Source organism: Mastigoproctus giganteus, chromosome 4 (assembly GCF_048544385.1).
Source record: "Mastigoproctus giganteus isolate SK-2022 chromosome 4, ASM4854438v1, whole genome shotgun sequence".
Classification (NCBI taxonomy): domain Eukaryota; kingdom Metazoa; phylum Arthropoda; class Arachnida; order Uropygi; family Thelyphonidae; genus Mastigoproctus; species Mastigoproctus giganteus.
Window position 1 is genome coordinate 100,928,527 of NC_143578.1, and position 16,754 is coordinate 100,945,280.

The following is a 16,754-nucleotide window of genomic DNA, read 5'->3' on the forward strand; positions in this document are numbered from 1 at the left end:
TCTAGATCTTGTCTTACCATACCTTGATTACTGTCATTGACCACCCTGCCAACCTTTGTATCATCTGCAAACTTAGACATTGAACCTGATATACCATCATCAATATCTTTAATAAATACAGAAACAACAATGGGTCAAGCACTGAACCCTGGGGAAGTCCACTAATAACATCACTTCACGAAGAGCAGTTTGATTAATAACTACTGCACATGGGTAGAAGTAACCCCAGAGAAACGTACCAACTGTGTGGTACTACACTTAAGGTGGTAGAAAATGAAAAAGATCTGGGAGTAATTGTGCAGTTAGATATGAAGTTTTCTGAGCAATGCAGACAGGCTGCCAGGGCAGGTCATGGGGTTTTGTCAATGATATATAGGAATTTTGCTAGCAGGGAGAAGGAGGTGATTGTCCCTCTGTATAAGGCAATGGTCAGGCCACGCCATGAGTACAGGTCTGGAGGCCTCATTTTAGGAATGATGTAGATTTACTTGAGCATGTACAGAGAAGGGCAACAAGATTGGTGAGGGGAATGAAGGGATTCTCTTACCAAGAGAGGCTTAAGTTCTGAAAATTGCAATGCCTAGAGACTAGGCACCTGCGCGGTGATCTGATTGAGGTGTATAAGGCCTTGAATGGGTTGAGCATGCTGAATTCTGATGGGATCCTTCCACTTGTTCAGATTACAAACCTAAGGGGGCATAAATTCAAATTAAGAAAAGACAGATGTAGAATAGATGTGCGGAAATTTGCCTTTAGCCAGCGGGTGGTTAACTGCTGGAACAAACTTCCATCTGTTGTTTTGGAAGTTGACAGGTTAAATAAATTTAAGGCGGATCTGGACAGGCATTTGGAAGGAATGGTGTGATTTTTTTTTTTGGCAGATGCTGCATAAGCTTATACACTTGCTTTCTTGCATCACATGCCACTACTACTACTACTCTCTGCCTTCTCTCATTCAACCATCTCCCTTTATCCATAGCCGTAACTTGCCCTTAATGCCATACTGCTCCAATTTATACAGCAGTCTTTTATGTGCAACAGCAGGAATAATTTTGACATCATATACTGAAATATAATTGGCACATAATGGCCTTTAGTTGCTGTTGCACCGTAAAACCTCCGACAACAAAAACTGAAAAGTAAGTATATGACTTAAATTATTTTTTGTATCCAGTTCCTTTGTTATTGCATCATAGTATCCAGTCAGATTGGTCAGACAAGAAGGCCCCTTAACAAATTTATGCTATGCTGCAGTATAATTGCATATCTGTCTTAATGGTCCTACACTACATCTTTAACTAGTGATTCCATTATTTTCTACAGAACAGAAGTTAAGCTAACAATTTTGTAATTACTTATGTCAACTTTTGATTCTCCATTGTGACTGGGGATATATTCCAGTCCTTAAGGAACTTCACTGATTCCAAAAGATGCTCTCATAATTATGGCTAAGAGTTTGGTTCCTTTTTTAGCTGCCGTCCTTAATATAACTTGACAGACATAATTCCCATCTGCTCAAGGCACATTTTTTTTTTATGTTTAGCATCAAAAATTTCTCTTACATTTTTCTCTCAGTTATCACAAAATCATTTAGCTCCCTGTTAGGGCGCCTCCGTAGCCAGGTGGGAAGGAGCAGCAGTGCGTAGCATACGCTTCTTGATTAGACCGGGGTTCGAGCCCGTCACCACCAAATACGGAGGATGCGGAAAGGTCAGGGAATGACCACCGCATATCCCGGAGCAATATGGCCTTAGTTGCTAATGCTCCTAAAAAACCAAATAACTAACTAACTAAATAACTCCCTGTTAGAATTTAATAAACTTCTGGGTTCCCAATTCCCTAAGGAATGCTTCTTCTTCTGTGAATATAGATGCAAAATACCTATTAAGTTTTCAGCGAACTGAGCAAGAGCATCAACATCAAGTGGACCAACATGATTCAACTCCTTTCTTCTACTGTTAATAATGATAAAGAAGTCTTTTCTTTGCATTGTTTGCCAGAGATTTCGTAATATGCCTTAGCTTGCCCACTTCCTTTGTCACTTAGTTTATATCTACCTATATCTCATAGGCTTCTTGTATCACCTGATGATTTATATACATCCCATGCATTTTTCTTCTCTGTTACAAGTCTCACCAGTTCATCTGAAATTCATTTAGGTCTAAGCATTGAAGAGTATTTCTTATTTGGTATGAAAAGCTTTTCTACGATTACTTCCCTGAATGATTCCCATTTAGAATTTGATATTGGAAACACCTATAAAGCCGAGGGAAAGATAGCTTTTGTCATATTTTCGTTTCTTATTTACAGTTTTTCCCAGTTTCTTTGGAGGACATTCCTCCCTTCCATGCATCAGAGAACTCTGTTATGTCAGTTTCATCTTTTTCAGCATCTTTAGACATATACGGTGCAGCAGTGGGTTAAGAAAGCAAGTATTTTAATCTCCCTTTTTTTAAGCCAATGGTAAAAAAGGTAAAGTGCAGCCATTATCAACCCACTGCAGGATGGAAGCCTCCTCAACAATTCATGTTGAGGGAAAATGGACCATAATCTGCCACGCTGGTCCAATGAGGATTGGCAGATCGACCGTATTCAGCAGTCAGGGGCTTGAACCACGGTCAACTCAAAGAGCGTGTGCTACTGCACTCCCACTCATGACCACTCGGCTACGGAGGCCTTAAGCCAATGATCCATCCTTAAATATAAGAAAAATATATTATAAATAAATTCTTTCACTTTAGAATAAAATATTATTAAATTCTAAAATAAGTTTTAGATAAAATTTTAAAATTTAGAAAAAAGTTTTTGTAAATATTTTAAAAATATTATTGCAAAGTAAGACAATAAAGCGTAGTTGTCGTATTTCTGCGTAGGCACAAGGAAAATTTTGGATTTCAAAATACCGATTTATTGGACGATAATGAGTGTTGTTGTTGTTATTTTGGTTTTTAGGAGCATTAGCAACTAAGGCCATATTGCTCCGGGAATATGCGGTGGTCATTCCCTGACCTTTCCGCATCCTCCGTGTTTGGTGGTGACGGGCTCGAACCCCGGTCTAATCAAGAAGCGTGTGCTATGCACTGCTGCTCCTTCTCACCTGGCTACGGAGGCGCCTGATAATGAGTGTACAGAGATTATAGCAGGTATAACCAAAATAGCTAGTAAGAACACAGAAGTACTGAGAATAAAGTGAGTTAATCCCTGAAAATGCACATATTCATATCCTAAACTTCAGTGTATAAATATGAGCCTAAACACACTACTATAGAAAATTCTAGAAAACACAAGAATACATAAGCACAGATTCCATTAGCCATCAGAATGATGATGTCATCACACGTCCACTGTACACTCGTGAGAGAATAAGAGTGAAAAAGGAAAATAAAGTTTTAGTATTATTATGAAAATAGTTTTGACCTCGCGGGCCCCCTGAAAGGTCTCGGGAAACCCCAGGGTCCATGGAATATACTTTGAGAACCGCTGCATAACAGAATGGGCTCTTGAAGAAAGATGTCTTGCCTTACCAATTTGGGTAATTATTTATGTTAAGTCACTCTTTAGAGGCAAAAAAAAAAAAAAAAAACTGATATTATTTATATTGAATTCAGTAAAACTTGTGCTAAAGTGGAGAAAACTGGGATTTTAATACCATGTGCGGGCTGACTAAAAAGTTAAGAGACTGATTGTAGTCCTTAACTGTACATTCTTCAAGGTGGACCAGTAAACAACAAGTGTAGTTTCTTAAGGATCCATGCTGGCATTTCTCCTTTTTCTAATCTTTTTTAATAACATTATGACAGAATATAGGGGAAGTGGAACTATAGACCTATAAGTTTAACTTGTGCCAGGGAAAATAATGCAGCCACTAGTTAAGTGATGCAAGATTATCTTGATATGAGTGAAACTAAGGTAATCACAGCATAAGTTCGTTAAAGAGATATCATTAGCATTAGTTGAGGCATATGATGCAAGAAAGCAAGCTTATAGAGAAGAGAGACAGTTGTAGAATAGATGTGTTGAAATTTGCCTTTAGAGAGTGGGTGGTTGATTTCTTGAACAAACTTCCATCTGTCGCAGAAGTGGACAGCTTAAATAAATTCAAAGTAGAACTAGACAAACATTTGGAGCGAACGGATGGGTGAAATGGGAAGGTTTATTTATTTTTTTTTTTGCTGATAATGTGTAAGCTTGCTTTCTTGCTCTACCAATGCTAAAGGGTATCATGCCTCACCAATCAGATTAGCTACTATGAGGTTGTCACAAGAGAACTGGAAGCATAGAATAATCTTGACATTGTATATTTGGATTTCAGGGCAAAGCCTTTGATACTGTATCATGTGTACACTAGCTGTATAAATTGGAGAAATGTGGCATTAGGGGAAAGTTATTACTATAGATAAAGTATGATTAAAATGGTGGGTGACAAAGAGTGCTAATAAATGGGCTAATGTGAAGAGTGGAATTCCACAGGAGATGTGGGCCTCAATGTTTTTAATACTTTTTAATGATATTGATGTAGGTTATTCAAGTTTAATGTCTAAACTTCTGGATGATACAAAGGTGGGTACAGTGGTTAATGAGGAGAGGCTACTTCAAGAGGATCTAAATGAATTAAGAAGATGGGCTGCAAAATTACAAGGTTACATTTAACTTCGACATTTTACATTTATAAATGTTAACTCCTACATTTGGACAATAATCTCAGAATAGAATACCATTTGGGTGGCACCAAACTCAAGGTAGTTACAGAAAGAAAAAGACTTAGGGGTGGTTATACAGTCTGATATTCTCTGACCAGTGCACACAGGCTGCTAGAATAGCTCATGTGGTTCTTTGAAATATAGGAACTTTACCAGCATGGATTAAGAGGTAATCACTCTTTGTATAAGGTGATGGTTAAGCAACATCTACAATACTGCATACAGGTTGGGAATCTTAATTTCAGAAAGGACACAGATCTGTTGGAAATGGTGCAGAGAAGAACAACAATATTACTTGGGAAAATAAAAGGACTTTGAGGGAAGATTGGAGGTCTGTAAATTGCAGTCTATGGAAACTAGACATTTACCCGGGGATAATTGTGCAGACAGATATGAAGTTTTCTGAGCAGTGCAAGAGTAGCTCATGGTCTGCAAGAGTAGCTCATGGTGTCTTGTCAATGATATACAGGAATTTTTCTAGCAGGGATAAGGTGATTATTATCCCCTTGTATAAGGCGATGGTCAGGCCACACCTTGAGTACTGTATACAGGTCTGGAGGCCTCATTTTAAGAAGGATATAGAGCTGTTGGAACGAGTACAGAGAAGGGCAACAAGATTAGTGAATGGAACAAAAGGTTGCTCTTACAAAGAAAGGCTTAAGTTTTGCAAATTACAGTGTCTGGAGACTAGGCACCTGCAAGGTGATTTGATTGAGGTGTATAAAGCCTTGAATGGTTTGAGCATGCTCAAATGGCTTTCTGATGGCTTTCTTCCTCTTGTTCAAAATAATCGCCTAAGAGGATATAAATTCAAATTGAGGAAAGAAAGTTGTAGGATAGATGTGCGGAAGTTGGCCTTTAGCCAGCATGTGGTTGATTGCTAGAACAAACTTCCATCTGTTGTAGAAGTTGATAGCCTAAATAGATTCAAGGCAGAACTAGACAAACATTTGGAGTGAGTGGATGGGTGAAATTAGGTTTTTTTTTTTTTTGGCTGATGCTATATAAGCTTGCTTTCTTACATCATGTGTCTTTGCTAATGCTAATTTGCATGGTGACCTAATGGTGAGTACAAGGCTGTAAAAGGGTTAAGAACACTAAATACTGATGGCATCTTTACCATTTTTCAGTTAAAAAACACAAGTGGGCATAAACATGAATTGATTGAAGAACTGCTTTCGGCCAAAGGATAGCCCATTGTTAGAATGATCTTCCAACTAGTGTGAGCTGGATAGTTTGAGTAAATTTAAGGGCGGATTTGGACAAACTGCTGGAAGGGATAGGAAAATGAAGGGCGCTTTTTTTTTTTTTTTTTTTTGGTTGGTGCTGTACAAGCATTGCTTTTTTGCATCATATTTCCAATACCATGGAGGCAATTTTGAATATTTCTAAAAGCTTTTTTCTCCTAGTAACTATCTAGTTTTTAATATAAAAAAAAAAAAAAAAAAAAAAAAAAAATATATATATATATATACACAGGGTGTATCAAAAATATTGGTACAAACGTTTAGGGGAGGTAGGTAACATCTAAAGGAATGTGAATTGCATAGGAACCCATAACCAGAAACGTCACCATAAGTCGGTACACAGCGCTGTTCATCAGTTCAGGAGAAGGAAAATTTCTGGTTTACTCATTCAAGCAGTAGTCGTCGCATGAAGAGCATGCATCGATATATGAAATGTGAGCTGGCAGACATACAACTAGTGTATGGATTAGCAAAGAAACTCCAGGTGTGTTCGACTGTCTGCCAATCCATGCTGCATCGGTGTCACGCATGCATCACATCTGATGGTGGAACCTTCGAGCATCTGTTGCAACATCATGAAATGCATCCATCTCGTACTTCATCGTTAATATTATGTCAAATAAATGTTTGCCACTAATTACTGTCTTGTGTCATTTCTGCTTCTTGTGCCTCTGCTACTACTTTCCCGTGACGTTTCCGGTTATGGGTTCCTATGCGATTCACATTCCTTTAGATGTTACCTACCTCCCCTAAATGTTTGTACCAATATTTTTGAGACACCCTGTGTATATATATAATTGGCAGTAGTTAACTTTAAAAAAAATCACTTTTTGTAACTACTGTTTTGATATGTTTTCATGTCAAGTACACAAGAATTCTGAATAGAATGCATGTGCATACACATTCTATTCAGCTGTTGCTTGACCATTAACTGCGGGTTAATGAAAGTGCTGAGTATAGTTTTGTGGAAAACTCACAGACATAGGTTTGCATATTGCAATATCAAATCTATATGCTGATGTATTGAAATATAGTCTATAATAGTTACAATGAAGTTTTAATCACCTCCACCAGCCCAAATTGCATAAACAAAACTTTATTTAATTCTGCAGTCATTGATTTTCTGATTTTTCATTTTACAATGATTTTTTGTGTCCTAAATTTGGGTGTTATAGTGAAACAGTAATTATGGGAATTCTCTTATAGATAAAATTTTGTGAAAAACTAAATATGAAAATAGCAAACTAGGCCATGAAAAGTTCTTTTGTAGCAAAATAAATTTCTACCACAAGTTCAGTAGTTAAGGAAATTATGAGACTAATTTTCTCACAGGAAACAATGGACTTAAGATAAGTTTGATAAGTTTTTGTGAAAAAAAAAACCATTTGCATTTAAGCATGTCATTTGTCTGCTGTGGTAACATTTAGAGAGAAATTTCAATTACTTAGTATTGCCATTTGAAATGCTTTCAAATAACAATACTAACTACTCTTTCCCACCTATCAAATCAATGTTGAAACAGCTACAATTGTCTATAAATCAAGTGATATCAAAAATAGTTATGAGAAAGTATTTTATAATAGAAGCGTAATCTTTTTTTCTGGATTTATAAAATGTAGAAGTGACAACAGTTGCAAAATGCTATTTAACTCAGATGAGCCTAGCACATTTCACACCAGTCCTACATTTCTCCACTTTCTTGATAATTTATGGAGATTCTAAAATTTGAAATAAAGTAACTAAAGAAACTAAAAACTTTCCTTTAAAGAAAAGCATTATGAATTTCATTTGGATGGCCAAGAAAGGAGAAATACCTAAAAATCACCAGGGATCTGTTCATTCTTAAGTGGCTAACTTCAAAGTTGAATATAAAAGTGTTTTTTCCTCACTATATCACTAAATCAGAACTCTATTTAGCATTAGCATTAGTAGAGGCATTTGATGCAAGAAAGCAAGCTTATGCAGCATCAGCCAAAAAAAAAAAAAAAAAAAAACACACTTCCACTTCACCCCCTCTGTTCATTAGAAATATCTGTCCAGCTGAGCCTTAAACTTATTTAGGCTATCAACTTCCACGACAAGGGATGGAAGTCTGTTCCACCAACCAACCACCCGCTGGCTAAAGGCAAATTTCCGCATGTCTATCCTACATCTGTCTTTCCTCAATTTGAATTTATGCCCTCTCAGGTGATTATTCTGAGCAAGAGGAAGAATCCCATCAGCATTGAGCATGCTCAAACCATTCAAGGCTTTATACACCTCTATTAGATCACCTCGCTGGTGCCTAGACACTGTAATTTGCAAAACTTAAGCCTTTCTTCGTAAGAGCACCCCTTTGTTCTATTCACTAATCTTGTTGCCCTTCTCTGTACTCGTTCCAGCAGCTCTACATCCTTCTTGAAATGAGGCCTCCAGACCTGTATACAGTACTCTAGGTGTGGCCTGACCATTGCCTTATACAAGGGAATAATCACCTCCTTATCCCTGCTAGAAAAATTCCTATATATCATTGACAATACACCATGAGATACTCTTGCAGCCCATCTGCACTGCTCAGAGAACTTCATATCTGCCTGCACAACCACCCCCAGGTCCCTATCATTCTCTACCACTGTCAGTGTAGTACCACAGAGTTGATACTTTGCTCTAGGGTTGCTGTTTCCCATGTGTAGTACTTTACATTTGTCAATGTTAAACTTCATTTGCCACCTCTCAGCCCATCTGCTCAACCTTTCCAGATCCTGCTGCAGCAGCACAGTGTCAGTAGCGTCCTTGACAACCCTGTCAACCTTCATATCGTCTGCAAACTTGGACATTAAGCTTGATATACCATCATCAATATCATTTATAAATACAGAAAACAATAATGGACCCAACACTGAACCCTGAGGGACTCCACTGATAACATTAGTACACGATGAGCAGTGTCCATTGATTACCACTCTGTCTTCTCAGAAGATATTGTTTTATAAGCACTTGATAGTCTATGGCCATGGAAGATGATTATGAATTAAGTACAAAAGTTATATGAGACAATTTGACAAATAAATATAGTTATATGATAATATATTATAGTAATAATATACAGGTGCTCCTCTACTTACAAATAGGTTAGGTTTCGAAATGTCATTTGTAATTAGAAATTATTGCTGAAAACAAGTGTGCCAAGTACATGTTACCATATTATTACGTAAAAATTTTACTCGAATTGTTAAAAAATAATAAGAAACAAAATGGAACTTGTTAAAATAAAAACACATTATTTTACATTAAATAAGCATGAGTAATTTATCATTAATCATCATCAGAATGATTACAGAAAGGTGAAGGAGCTTCTTTGAAAGTTAAACCAATAACATCTAAAGATGTTGATGGTATTGGATCTACATTCACATAGATATGAAGACAACTTCAAAAATCTATCTAAGTTTGGATCTTTTGCTCTGTGATCCTAGTTTCTTTAAATCTTCATTTGTCAACTTCTAGGTATGTGAACATAGCAACTCATTAAAGTCCTCTTCTGTCAGATCTAGTTTAAGTTGTGTGGCCATCAGGACAAGATCCATTAATATTTTTGTCTCATCCTCTACTTCCTCAGTGAGATGAGAGTTGTTAACAAACATGGGGGAGGTGCCTCCATAGCCAGGTGGGAAGGAGCAGCAGTGCGTAGCACACGCTTCTTGATTAGACCGGGGTTCGAGCCTGTCACTACCAAATACGGAGGATACGGAAAGGTCAGGGAATGACCACCGCATTTCCCGGAGCAATATGGCCTTAGCTGCTAATGCTCCTAAAAAAAAAAAAAAAAAATAACAACAAATAACAAACATGGGGCATAAGTGTTTCCATGCACCAGCATTCATGCTTGTATTTGTTACTTCATGCCAGGAAGCAACAATCGTCTTTATGGCATTGCAAATATCATAGTCTTTCCAGAACTGTTTCAGTGTTACTCCATTATCGACATTATGCCTGTCTGAAGGTTCATCTTAGATAATATTTCTTGCAGGATAGAATAATCCCTTGGGGTCCATTGGTTGAAGTACTGAGGTGGTATTTGGAGGCAAGTAGATTACCTGGACATTAGGATAAAAATCAAACAGATCTTGTTGTTATTATTATTGTTATTTATTTGGTTTTTAGGAGCATTAGCAACTAAGGCCATATTGCTCCGGGATATGCGGTGGTCATTCCCTGACCTTTCCACATCCTCCGTATTTGGTGGTGACGGGCTCGAACCCCGGTCTAATCAAGAAGCTGTTGTTGTTGTTGTTGTGGGATTTATTGGCGCAAGGGCTACTATGGCCAAATTGCGCCTGTTACTTTCGAAAATTCATCAATACATTATAGATGGGTCTAGAAGTGGTTGTATACATTGATCATTTTCAGATAAATAAACAATTCTGATAAATTGGCATCATCTCCTAGTATATGTTTTAGTTGCAGTGGGTTTTGTGAATTCAGTAGAGATCTGAAACATGCAATTCTGGCCGAATGGTAACGTGGACACTCAATGATAATATGCTTCACGGTTAGTGTGGTACTACAAAGCGAGCAAAGTGGAGGATCTGCACCTAGTAGTAAAAATAAGTGTGTTAGATATGTATGGCCAATTCGTGCTCTAGCAAGCACAACCTCTTCTTGCCTGTTTAATCGGGAACTGGATCTCCAAAGCTGTGGATTCTGTTTTATTTGAAGGAGCTTGTTATCTGTTTGGTGATGCCACATTTCAGACCATATCTCAGTGCATATCTGCCGTATGATTGGTTTGTAGTCGGAATATGGAACTGGGATGTAATTGAAACAAGTAGGGTGTTTTGCTGCTTCATCTGCACGCTCGTTTCCTCGAATACCAACATGGCTGGGTATCCAGCAAAACGTTACAGTTTGCTTATTTTCACTGAGGTGATATAACTGAGATCTAATTTGTGGGATAAGTGGATGGAAAGTTCGTGATTTATTCTGTAGGGCATTGACAGCACTTAAAGAGTCAGTGTATATTATGATCTGGGTGTCTAGATGGTCGTTCAAAACATTTAAAGCCATTTTTATCGCATACAGTTCAGCAGTATAAACACTACATTCAAGTGGTAACTGGACAGAAACAGTGGTTGTAGGACTGATTACTCCAGCTCCTACGGATATATCAGTTTTGGAGCCATCTGTATATATTTGGAGACTGCGAGCATTGACCAATGCATGAGACGCATGTAACTGTCTAATGTTGTTGTTCGATAGGGAGTGTTTTACCCACTGAAGAAAATAGTTATCGCAAGGAGGTGTATACATTGCCCATGGTGCTTGTACTGCATCTGCAGCTTGAGATATATTTCCAAGATAGATGCCCCAGTCTTCTGTTAACTCTTGTAGCCGGATACCTGCAGGTTTATTTTCATTTGGTTTGTTTCTGTATAAGTTTACCCACTGAGGTTCAAAGAAATATGTCCAGATGGGGTGAGAAGGGAGGCTACGTAATTTGGCTGCATAGCTAAGAAGCAATACTTTCCTCCTGAGATTTAGTGGAGGCTCATTGGCATCTATATACAAACTTTGTACTGGGGACGTCTTAAAAGCTCCGGAGGCAATCCTCAGAGCACTATGTTGAATTGGATTGAGCCAAGCCAAAGCTGTCTTACGTGCAGAATCATATACTGGAGCTCCATAGTCCAGACGAGATCTTATTAAGGTTCGATATAGATGCAGAAGCGTGAAGCGATCGGCTCCCCATGCCATGGAAGAGATAACTTTGAGGATATTCAACTTTTTCATGCACTGCGTCCGTAATTGCCTTATATGTGCCTGAAAAGTAAGTTTAGTGTCAAATACTAGTCCCAAGAACCGGATATTGTTGCTGAGTGGTATTTGTTGGATTCCTAACCTTAGTTCAGGATCTGGATGCAGCTGACGCTTTTTGCAAAAGTGGATAGCAGTTGTTTTTGTTGCAGAGAGGCGATAGCCATTATGAGATGCCCATGATTGTATTTTGTTTATTGAGAGCTGTAATTGACGCTCGATTGAGCGCATATTTTGTGAGTGGCAGGATATTGTAAGGTCGTCTGCATATAGATAGGTGTCAACATTAACTGGAACATTCTCTGTTACATTGTTTAAATTAACTGCAAAGAGCGTCGCACTAAGAACTGAACCTTGTGGGACCCCTTCTTCTTGGACAAATGTGCGGGATAGAGAATTACAGTAACGCACTTGAAAGGTTCTATTTTGTAGAAAGCTCTGTATGATTAGTGGTAGCTGACCTCGGAGTCCTGTGGCATACAGATTTTGAAGAATGCCATAGCGCCAGGTGGTATCAAAGGCTTTCTCTATATCCAGACAGACCATGACAAGATGTTCTTTATGGATAAAAGCATTCCGTATGTTGGATTCTGCCTTGATCATAAGATCTAGAGTTGACCGATTTTTTCTAAAGCCATACTGGTTCCTGTTTATTATCAAATGAGATTCTAGGTACCATATTAATCGGGCGTGAATCATTCTTTCTAATGTTTTACCAAGGCAACTACTAAGAGATATTGGCCGATAGTTTTGTGGATTTGATTGATCCTTTCCAGGTTTGACAAAAGCTAGGACTATTGAATGGCGCCAAGAAAGAGGGTAGTAGCCTTCAGAGAATATCCGGTTGAAATATATCAGTAAGGAGTTCATAGCTTTCTTCTTTAGGTGTTTGAGCATGATATAGTGTATCCCATCAGACCCTGGTGCACTATTAGCTGACCTATTTAAGGAGCTCTCTAGTTCAAGTAGTGTAAAAGGTCGATTATATGGAAGAGATGCCGTTGTTTTAAAGGTAAGCTTATGCTTTTCTGCGTTGGCTTTTATCTGTTTAAAGGCTGACTCATATGCGGATGTGGCAGAGATTTCAGAAAAGGATTCGGCTAGGGCGTTTGCAATTTCTATTGCAGAGGAGTAATCTTTACTCTTCCAACTTATAATAGGTGTTGATTCCGGGTGCGATTTACCATTCAGCTTTTTAATTTTGTTCCAGATTTTTCTGCTCTCTGTATTTTTATTAATGGTGGAAACAAACCGGATCCAAGAATCTTTTTTCGCTTTTTTCTGCACATAGCGTGCCTTAGCTTTACGTTTCTTAAAATTTATGAGGTTGTCAGTTGTTGGGTTTTTACGAAATAGATTCCATGCTTTATTCTGTTCTTTTTTGGCATCACGGCATGCATCATTCCACCAGACATTGGCATGTCTATGAGGACCAACTCTGGTTTTGGGTATAGAACAAGTTGCAGCTGTTTTTATCTGTGCAGTAATGTGGTCAGTAACAACATCTATAGGCTGGCTTTTGATGACTTGATCATCAAAGAAAATTGCATTGGTGAACTTGTTCCAATCTGCCTTGTTAAATTTCCATTTTCTGTGGCTGGTTATATGTGAGGTTCTATTTGTTTGCAATTTGCAAATGATCGGATAATGATCACTATTCAGTGGGTTACTTAAAACTAACCACTGAATAAGTGGGAATAGTTTTGGAGAACATATTGATAGATCTATGGCAGTAGATACTCCAGTGGAAAAGTGGAAATAAGTGTTAGCACCAGTATTTAATAATGTGAGATTCTGATTGTCCAGAACTGTTTCGATGAGTTTTCCTCGTTTGTCTATCTTGGGAGATCCCCACATAGGATGGTGCCCATTGAAATCCCCTAGCAGAATGAAAGGAGATGGAAGCTGCTTTATAAAATCCTCCAGCTCTTTTACAGTAAATTCTTTGTTTGGGGAGAGATACACAGAGACTACGGTTAGCATAAAACTGAAAACAGTACGTACTGCTACAGCCTCTAAAGTGGTCTGTAGAGGGATTTGTTTGGTAGGAACCTTGTTGTCAATAAGTATGGCTACGCCTCTTCTTGAGTTAGTGCTGCTTCTGTCTTGTTGGTAGATAGTATAGTTTTTGATCACTGGAGTCATCTGTGGAGTTACATTAGTTTCTTGTAGGCAGATGATAACTGGATTATGCTGTTTGATGAGATCATAAATGTCAAAAATATTGCTTCGTAGACCTCTACAGTTCCATTGTATAATGTTCTGCATTATTTAGTTTTAGAGGTTGTAAAAGGTTCAGTCTGTTTTTTGTATCCAGCCTGTTTGGATCGATCTAGTTTCATCCTTTCTTTTTTCCGGAAGGCAGGACGCCCAGTGTCCATGTCGTCTTCTGCGTGTAAATCTAAAATGGTCTCTTCTTGCAGAGTACCAGAATCTATATCTATATTTCCTGAGCATGGTTGGTCAGCATTGTTTGACGCTGATGCTTTCAATTTTGTAGTTTCTGGCAAAGTATCATTTGCAGTTGGTGGTACTGTTAACGGAGTATTGCTAGCGCAAGTTACTTTCCATTGTTCTGTAGATGGTTGTTGTGGGGACGAAAGCACTGATCGAGCCCAGTCGGCAATTGAAATAGATGGGGATACTGTGACTGCTGTTTGTGTACCAGTTGATTGATATTTTTTGGTTGCTGCAGCATAGCTAACTTTTGGCATATTGAGCATAACTTGCTTCCTAGCTTCTTGGTAGGTGACCTTTTTTTCAACTTTGTATTTTTGGATGTTTTTTCCTAACCTCCAGAGTTCACATGCTTTTGAATACGCAGGGTGCTGGCCTTTACAATTTGGACATTGTGGCGTTTCTGCAGTGCAGTCAGTTTGTAAATGGGCTTTAGAGCCACAGTTCGGGCAGGTAGAGTCCCCTCGACATACTGTTTGTGAGTGTCCAAATTTTTGACATTTGAAACATCTGATTGGATTGGGAATGTAGGGACGTACTCGGCAGTTAAGGTATCCGGCTTTCACACATGATGGTAGGGTTGGTGTACTGAACGTTAGAATAATGTTCCTAGTGGGAACAAGTTCACCATCTTTTTTTAACATTATTCGTTTGGCTTGAACGACTTTTTGTTCTTGCAATTCTTCTACTATCTCATCTTCGGTGACATTCATCAGATCCCACTCTGCTATTACTCCTTTGGAGCTATTTAATGTGGCATGAGGGGTGACCTGTACAGGTATTCCGCCAAAGGTTGACAATTTCAGTAGAGCCTGGGAATGCTGATGTTTAGTTGTTTCAACTAGTAAGTCTCCAGAACGTAATCTTTTGACCATTTTCGGTGAACCAGCCACACTTTCTAAACATTTCTGAATTAGAAATGGTGAAAGGGCACTCATAGGTTTGGATGAAAGAGAATGCAATATGAGGAATGTTGGATATTCCTGTTCATTCTCATTTTTGCGTAATCTCTTAGATTGGGATGCGTCACGTTCGGTTTCATTAATGTCATAACATGAGCGTCTGGGCTCAAGTGCTGGGTAGTTGTCACAATCCATGGTTGCTCCTTTTTGCCCCAGAGGATAACTTTTCCCCCAGGTTACCGGCCCCGCCACGTGGAGGCAGGAGCGGTGCCACCAGTGACCAAGCGAGAAGAGATTAGTGGTTAGTGTGTTATGTAGGTTAGTTCTATATACAGGAAAAAGAAAGGTACCTTTCCTTTCTTTTGAAAAGCTTACTTCTTTATTGAGAAGAGCAGAAAAGAAATAACTTAGTAAACAAAAGCTTGAAAATTCTCTAAAAACAGCTAATTCTAGAGAAGGCGCTTTGAGATTCGCTTTTAGACTCGCTTTGATCACTCGCTTGGCACTCGGGGCCAATCAAGAAGCGTGTGCTACGCACTGCTGCTCCTTCCCACCTGGCTACGGAGGCACCTAACAGATCTTGTGGTTGCCCAGGACATTACCAGGCAAAAGGAGGATTTTAAAAAGGCAGCTTGTTCTGGTTGCAATAGTTTTTAAACTTGAGAATGAAATGGTGGTAAAAATAATCTTTAAACAAAGCAAGTGTAATCCAGGCTTTGGTGTTAGTTTTCCAAATTACAGGTAGTGAAGCTTTGGTTATGTTTTTAAGAGCCCTTGGGTTTTTGGAACGATAAACTAATAGGAGTTTAAGTTTGAAATCTCCTGACGTATTTCACCAAAAAGGAGTGATTCAATCTTTTGAGCCCTCAAAACCATGCATACTCTTCCCCTCCTTGCTGATATATGTTCTATTAGGCATCTCCCAAAATAAAGGCTTCATCTGTATTAAAAACTTTTGAGATGGATAACCCTTTTCCTTGATAAACTCTGCAAGTACTGTAGAAAATTCTTTTGCAGACAGGGTATCCACACCAGCCAACTCACCAGTCACTTTGATGTTATGTAGTTTGAATGAATCTGGAATTTATGAAACCACCTGTGGCTTGCCATAAACATTTTATCACAAACATTTTTTGCCTTCCTTGGCCTTCAAGTCTTTGAATTAACTTAGTCTTCACTTGAATTAGTATTAGACTAATAGGCATTCAGCATTGATTCTGATCCTCTAACCACATAACCAAAAGCTTTTCATTTCATCCACGAGTTTCCCCTGCTTCTTGCTAATGACTGTTGATTGCATTGACACAGCACTTTTTACATGTTCCAAGATTTGTTCTTATCCTTCAGAATCATTGCCACTGTTGATCAATTCATGCCATACATATGTGAAACATCTGTCATTTTCCCACCACCTTTGCATTTCTTTATTATTTCAACTTTATTTTCCATTGTGATTGTACAATACTTCTTACTAGCAAATTCAGCGTCCTTATTCTTGTGTTAATTGGACATATAGGTTCATATTATTAAAATAAAAAATAACTGCAAACAATTCAGACTATGTACAGTATGTGACATGTATTAATTAACAAACTGATGAAGAGTGATGGCCGTGCTCACAAACACCTTTGTTCATATCTCCTGTGAAATTTACT

General features: G+C 38.3%; 1 protein-coding gene across 1 annotated transcript in view; it reads right to left on the reverse strand.

Annotated features, from left to right (window-relative positions):
• The window catches only part of LOC150086952 (uncharacterized), a 232,040-nt gene that overhangs the window by 69,318 nt on the left and 145,968 nt on the right, over positions 1-16,754 (reverse strand). The window lies entirely within an intron of this gene.